The 8,096-nt window shown below is 35.8% G+C and overlaps 1 protein-coding gene across 1 annotated transcript in view; it reads left to right on the top strand.

The window, feature by feature from the left end:
• Positions 1-6,585: 6,585 nt before the first annotated feature.
• ZBBX (zinc finger B-box domain containing) overlaps positions 6,586-8,096 on the top strand; it is a 175,561-nt gene continuing 174,050 nt past the window's right edge. The window contains exon 1 of the mRNA XM_033211621.1: positions 6,586-6,756. The gene's annotated coding sequence lies outside the window, so the exon portion shown is untranslated. The remainder of the gene's footprint in view (positions 6,757-8,096) is intronic.

Genomic DNA, 8,096 nt, shown 5'->3' with positions numbered 1-8,096 from the left:
CCTATTTACTTATTTCTCTTTTATTTGTGGATCACATGTTTTACTTCTTTGTATATGTAGGAATTTTGTCTGGATACTGGACGTTATTACTATTATTATTATGTTGTGATTCTGAATTTTATTGATTGCCTTTAAAGAAAGTTGAGTTTTATTTTAGTAGCTAGTGAAATTACTTTCAGATCAACTTGATCTTTTCAAGGCCAAAGATAAAAAATTCACCTATGTACAAAAAATGATAACATGAAAGGAAAGGATATGATTTATATGTAAAAGGGTAAAGTCTTGAGAGAACTTCTGGGAACTACTGATCGATTTCTTTTCCCACTGATTATTAAAGTCAATATAAATAGCCCCTTAGTTTTACATACACATTTTTTTTTCATTATGTCTTCACATTAGCATCATTCCTTGGCAGAAAACAGCAAAAATCTACACCCCAACCAGGAAAATGTATCTACATATTCTCTCCCAGCACCCTGTGCGATTCAGGCAAACTCTTTCTTGAGTTGCTTTTCCTACATTTAACATTACCTTGGAAGTTTGTGAATGACCGTAGTGGAGAAAAGAAAAAGGAGATAACTTTAAATATCATGGGAAATACTGAATTTGACATGGAGCTAATAATCTAAGAACAGATAGGATATGATTAAATGAGTGCTATTCTGGTGCATTTTCAAGAGATTATAAAAAGAAATTTTTACTTGATCAAACCATCTAGAGATTATTGAAGAAAGACAATTTGTAAGTTGGAGTATATGAGCTATCTCAAATATACCAAATTATGGCATACCTTCTTTTTCTTTTATAGATATGTAGAATTCTGTAATTTGATTTTGACTAGATTTTATCAGACCAGTAAGTTAAGATAAAAAATATTAAAACTGAAAAATGCTAGAATAGTCCAATTGTATATGTGGGCATTCAAAGGAAAATGTAATGTTAGTAATATAAGGCATTTAAGTAAAGTCAGTTACTAATTTATTAAGTATGTCTACACTATAAGTAGATGTATAATGATATATAATATGATGAAAAATTAAACCAGTCTACTGCATGGTTCATAGATACTTTCAGATTCAATTTAAATTTCACCACAGTGTTTTACACACTAGCAATCTTAAAATAGGACTGTGATTTCCTCTTCAATATTTTTTTTTGGCACAAGATGCCCAAAATATCTAAATTTGGTCAATTCAGTTAAATGTCACAACAAAAAATATTTTCTTTTGGTAAAAATATTATATACTTTTCAATTGTTAGGTTAAAGTTGTGATTGTATAATGTACAGCACTTGTTGAAGTATAGCTCGAGGATCTCTAGGGGGTGCCTGAGACTCTCTGAGGTCAAACTATTTATATAATATTATTAAAAGTTTTTTTTGCCTATTTCACCTTCAGTCTTTCATGAATGCACAGTGCAGTTTCCATGGGCTACAAGATGTGTAAAATTGCAACAGACTGAATGCAGAGACAGACAGGACTCCATAGCTATTTTCTATTACACATGACATTAAAGAGATATGAAAAATATTAAGAAATACTACTCTTTGCGATTTTTATTTGAAAAACACAGTTTAAAAATATATTACTTATGTTAACATACATTGAATTTATTACTGTTATTTTGAAATGGATTAATATAAATATTAATTGCTCAGTTTTATTATCTAATATGAGAAATATTTAACTCATTGGCATGCCCAGTAATTTTTAAGTGTGGAAAGGTATCCTGATACCAAAAAGCTGGTGGAACCCTGATTTTATATATATATCTGCCACATTGACATTAAATAGCTAAACATTAAAAGAATAATCTTAATGAGTAACGGGGGGAAAAGTGGAAGCACACTTCTGCAAAAGTGAGCGTATATGACACTGAAACAGGCACATCACAGAAGATATCTGTGCAATGTGAATAACTATATCAGACACTACAGCATCAAAACCTTTTTTTTCCCTCACACCAGAAAAGAAGACAGAATAACTATAAAATTCTTTGTATGACTACAGACAGATGGGTGAAAGCAGAATATAGCCATAGGACGGTCCACAGAGAATCAATGCACATTTGAAAACAAAATTTTTTTAGGGAATATAAAATCATAGAAATTGTTTTTAGAGAACATAAATTAAGAGAAGAGCAAGACATATTTCATTTTCCCAGTGTTTACAAAAATCTTTACAGAGTAAATAAGAAGTTCAAGTAATGTTTGGTGAAGGCTTTTTGGTTACAGAAACTCACTCACACCTAAACAAGAAAGAAACATTTATTTGAGGATACAGGGGTGTTTGAGTACCAAGGGAGAAAGTACAACCAAGCGTCAGGAGGGATCAGAACCTAGAGGTGACCAACATCAAGTCCTCAGAAGGTTATTAAGTTATTGTCCTTCTTTTTGGAAAACTACGTTTTAAAAAACATCTTAGTTTCTCTCTGGGATCCTGATAAATTCATTTGCTTCTGTAGATTGCCTATTTTGCTACTTCATGCGTATGGCTGAATATGACCCATGTAAGTTCTCATGTTTACAAGGCAAGCCACCAGCAGAGGTTGGCTAGTATCATTAAATTCTGACTGCAAATGGTTACAATAGTCAGACTGGCCCAGTTTAGGGTATATGTCCAACTTTGATAAAGTTAGTTATTGCCTAGAATTGTTTGGGCACTGAAACTTATGAAGGACTGTGTTAGCTTTCAAAGAAATGACTTGTGAGCTAGACAAACATTGCATTTCCGTAGCAATAAAAGATATGTAAGTATATCCAACAAATTTCTACTTATCTCTAGATAATTTAGTTACCCTACTCAGTGTCTCAGCCAACCTAATTTCAACACGTAATCACCACAGCTTTAGTGATTGGTGTAAACACTCTCTTTACATATAACGCTAGGTAACTGTCTTGATAGAAGTCCCCCAGGACAATTCTCTTTATGAAGTTTGGGGCTCCGAAGCCATTGCTACATTGTAATGAACTGTATTTCTTTGGGCAATAGACTCACCTAAATTAACCTGTATATAAATGGGAGCTGATACGACCTGAGAAAATAACGTGGATATGCATAGGTCTGTAATGGAATCTCCCAGTTGGCTTAGAATTGAGATTAATATTGAAGTACTGTGTCTGGAGTGTTCCTTGAAGACCTGATCACTACTGGTATGTTACAACCATATCCAACTGCATCCACACAATGGAAGGCCTAAATGCTATCCCTCCCCGATAGCCTGAGTTCATGAGACATACACCACCAGTTTTCACATGCAATAACAGGACTTTCCTGGAACAGTCAAAAGATGGACTTATTTTCTAGGAAATGCAATCTGCTCTCCATCAAACTTGATTAGAAAATGCTGAGAAAATGTAACATTTCTTCTTTTTTGGTCATGAACCATGTCTTTTGTCCTCATAGTTAATGGGAGAAATTAGAAGTGGCATTAAAGCTTGCCTATATCTTGCCAACATCTGTGCATATGTGTCTCCTTGTGAATATTCACTTAGTTAAAGGGAAATAATCATTTCTATAGCTCCACTTTTGAAACTGGAAAGTTGATCTTAATCAGACTAACTTAGTAACTAGGGCAATATGACATATGCTGCAGTGATAGTTCTTTTTATAAAAAATTCATTGAAAATCCCCATTCTCAATGCTTATCATAGCTGTGCACAGAAATCATATCTTTGTGGTCTTTCAGAGATCTAGGGACTTGATCTGATGGGAATAACCACCATATCATTGTATAACACAGCTAACAAGTGGTGTTCCTAAAAGAATACTATTTCAAATGTTGACATCAGGTGGTGGTAATAGAAAATAGGACAAGAACTCAAATCTCTTAAATCTTCTTCTGGCTGCCTACTGCTCCTCTGGATTCAGTGTCGCCCTCAGACCAAAGCAAGTGAGTCTGTGTTCCAATTGTAAACCTCTGCAGGCCCTCCTACAGCCATGTCCTCTCTCCAAAGAGCTAAAAGTCTGCAAAGTCAAGGTTATTATGTCTATTCAGAATTTGGGACTCTCTCTCTATAACCATTCTTTGAATACCTGGAACCCTGAAATTTGCTTCCCAAACAGCCCCAAACCACTTCCAAGGTTTATGTAGGGCATTTCCTAGAGGGCATCCTCTTTAGGAAATACTGTACTATGAGAGGACCCATCCCAAGATTCAGGAAATAGCCAAAGGACTAACGTTTACAGGGGCAGAGATAGAACTTGGACTTGCAGTATGGGGTGAGCATGCAACCAGGCCTTTTCTTGTGTGGGATGGAGGTAGGGATGGAAGACAAAGAGGTAAGTTACACCTTACTGAGGATTAAGAATTGGTTCTTATTATGCTACCATTTTTTTTTTTTTTTTTTTGCAGAAACCCAACTAATACAAGAGTTCTAAATGCAAACTTGGCCTTCCAGGTGTTATAAAGATTTATTTATTGAAGTAGAAGAATAGACATATTTCTTTTACATTTTTTGCTTGACTTATAACTTTTAAATACTTAGATATATGATATGTGGACCTCCATTTGTACTCTTGCCCAGTAACCCACAAATGTTTGAGGTCAGCACACCCAGATTCTTAACAATTTCCAGGAAAATTCAAATGCTTTATTAATATATAACTTTTGTCTCAACTCTAAAGTATTTGTGTCATAGGCAGAGCTGGACAGAAAGAGATAGAAACATTTTCCAGCCTGTGATAGGACAGCCTAAACTGGAATGAAATCAAGCAGGGCAGTTTACTTACGTCTCTCTCAAGCCCAGACCCACATTTTATCCCTTTGTATTCCATCTTCAAAAGCAAGGGGAGGCAAATCTAAAGAGATGCCTGCCAAACAAGTGTGGTGGAGAAAAGTTTCACTTTAAGACTTAGAGAACAGGAGATAAAACCCAACTATTCTAGGATTTCTTATCTGTGAACTACCCTGGTTCCTGATAGACATTTTATCTGTCTACACTTGACTATGATTTCTTAGTGAAGAGGCATTAAATATTATCACTGAGGTATTATTTGTATTTCTTAGATATTTATTTGGTTTAAAAAGCTATAGGTTGAATTCCTTCTACTACATGGGTATCTACATTTGGCAGACAAACATTCAACTACAACTAAGATTATTATGCATAGAGCAGGCCAAGAAAGGCTCTCAAGCAGTGCCCTTTACAAAATAATGCTTCAATGAAGTCAGTGTCAACCCAGATGTGCCCTAACTTACACAAACACAGTCTGAGATGATGCCACAGGGAGAGCTAGGTTTGCTTTTGCACAGCATTCGAGCAACAACATGAATACTACATATTCAAATTTATTGGTCTTCATCGGTAAATTAATTCCATAGTCTTCTTTTTTTAAAAAATTGAACCTTGAGATATCTCACCATTCTGCAATATTGTGACACCCAATCTTAAGGCACAGTCCAGATGTCAATAAAGTTAGCAAAGTCGGTGTTACTCGCTACTGATCTTTTAATGAACTGCTGTATTTTCCAGCAGGCCAAAATGTCGAAGGCAGATATAAACATTATCCAAGTGGTCTACTTTCAAGTTTGATATTATATCTTGCTGCACAGCAACATTAGTGCTCATAAAGCTTCATGTTTCCCGGGCTCACCCTCTGTGTAAGCAGGTTAGGTGGCTATTTCTGTGACCTGATTTCAGAGCTTGCAAAGCTTTCCTATTCCTAATATTTTTAAACATCTATTCTGCATCTACCATTGTACTAAAACCTGTGCTAAATGCTACTGCTAGAAAGACATAGGGTTGGCCTTCCAAGTCATCAGAGCGATGAGAGTGGCAGACATGATTGGCTTGCTACAGTGTGGAGAATTCTCATAGTGGAGGAGCTCCTTGTCATTAAGTAACTAGGTCTCCATGCTGCCCATGTTAATAAATGCAAACATCTATTAAAATCTATATTAGTCAGGTAAAAGTTAAGCTGCTCTTTAAGAAAAAAAAGTAGATCCCAAATACAGTGACTTTAAAAGATCTTTAATTTCTTAGCAAATCTTTTCATCTGCATGATCAAAGTTGAATTGCAGGTAGGTGCATGTTCTGGCTTACAGCAGAGGAAAAGAACAGATGTTGAGGGCAAGAAATTTGCTTTTAAACCAATGAAGCAGAAATTGCACTTATCATTTCCATTCATATTCCCTTGGTGATAACTAGGTCACATTCCAGAGACAGCTGCAAAGGAGTCTGGAAAATGTAGGCTCCAGCTGGGTGGCCACATACCTTGTTTGAACTCTGTTATTCTGAGAGAATAGCAGTATGGATTTCGATAGAAAACCAACTAGCAGTCTCCACCAAAGAATCACTCGAAACTTCAGCATTTTCTGCATAGTCCATTTAATAAATTAGCTTTGTTCTAGTAAAATCTCAAGGTTATAAGACATACATCGGAATATTCTTAAAAGGGGGAGAGTTGGTAGGCATTCTGCAGGATAGTTGGACCTGATTGTGAGTTGGGTGCAGAATTGAAACAGTAGTCACCTAAAATAAACTTGGAGAAGAATTTGGTAGCTAAAGATAAACTCAAAGGCACAATGAGGAATCATCTTGGAACACAATGGAGATATTATGCTGAGCTGGTGATATAACAAAGTCAAAATCATCTCAGAGCTGTGAGCACATCAATAATTAGAATACAGATGACCCCCGAGCAACACAGGTTGACTGCATGAGTCGACTTACAGGCAGATTTTCTTTCACCTCTGCCACCCCTGAGTCAGCAAGACCAACCCCTCCTCTTCCTCTTCCCCCTTAGCCTACTCAAGGTAGAGACGAAAATGAAGACCCTTATAATTACCTACTTTACTTGATGAATAATAAACATATTTTTTCTTCCTCATGATTTTCTTAATAACACTTTCTTTTTCCTAACGATTTTTTGTGGGTAAGAATACCGTGTATACTGTATTTTGTAATAAAAAATGTGTTAATTGACATTTTGCTATCAGTAAGACTTCCATTCAACAGTAGGCTATTAGTACTTAAGTTTTGGGGGAGTCAAAAATTACACAAAAAATTTTGACTGTGCAGGGTATTGGCAGCCCTAATCCCCACATTGTTCAAGGGGCAACTGTACTTACATATTCAGTTTTTGCAAACAGTATTGTACCTATTTTTGTTTCTCCAACTGGAAAAGACATAGCGGTATGGACATTAGCATGGGACATTTCTACATACAAAATATTTTAGCATTAATATCAAAAAATCATTTTAAATTAATATATTTGCCCTTGAGATATTTTATGCTTTAAAATTTTTCACATCCTTATTTGGATTTGTTAGATAAATTTAAAATGCATAGTGAGGATAATAAGAACATATTTATTTATTTGAGGTTTTTGAAATGTTGGATGCAGCTGGGATTCTTTAGTTATATGATGATCTGGCGCCACCCAGCAGACTGGGTGAGCATTCACTTTGCGGCCACTTGAAAAATACGGGCTGAGAGTGGCTTTCACAGTAGTGAGTCAGTCTTCCCAAACAACAGACTGTTCTCCGAGTTCCTATGTCAGGAGGCAGTCAGGCTATTCAGGAACTACTTGGATAAAACTGATCTTTCAACTTAGATTATTTTTTCAGATGCCAAATCTTACATACAAATTAAAAATGTTTCCCAATTTGCCTAATTTCCATTTCTTCCCCCATTTTCAAGAAGAGAATTAGGATTTGGTTCTTTGTTTGCAACTTCCCTGATCCTTTCCAATCCCTTCACCTACATTTCTGGAGATCATGGTAGAGAACTGAGAGGGCTTACTCATTTGCGATCAAATTTGAATTGTAAACTACTTTCCTTGCTATGTCCATGGTGCTCAAACAGGGAATTACTCTAAGGAGAAAACATTTTTGAAATGTATTTTATTTTTAACTTGTATCTATGTATTTATTTGAGACTGAGTTATGTGACTGGCTAATTATTTTTGTATTTTGGGTAGAGATGGGATTTCGCCATGTCGCCGAGGCTGGTCTTGAATTCAGGCTCAGGTGATCCACCTGACTTTGCCTCCCAAAGTGTCGGGATCACAGACATGAGCCACTGTACCCAGCTGGAAATATCTTACAACACTGTGATTTAGATTTCTCTACCATTTACATTTTTTCCACACAC

Source organism: Trachypithecus francoisi, unplaced genomic scaffold, assembly GCF_009764315.1.
Source record: "Trachypithecus francoisi isolate TF-2019V2 unplaced genomic scaffold, Tfra_2.0 Lachesis_group0, whole genome shotgun sequence".
Classification (NCBI taxonomy): domain Eukaryota; kingdom Metazoa; phylum Chordata; class Mammalia; order Primates; family Cercopithecidae; genus Trachypithecus; species Trachypithecus francoisi.
This window is presented reverse-complemented; position numbering and strand designations above follow the sequence as displayed.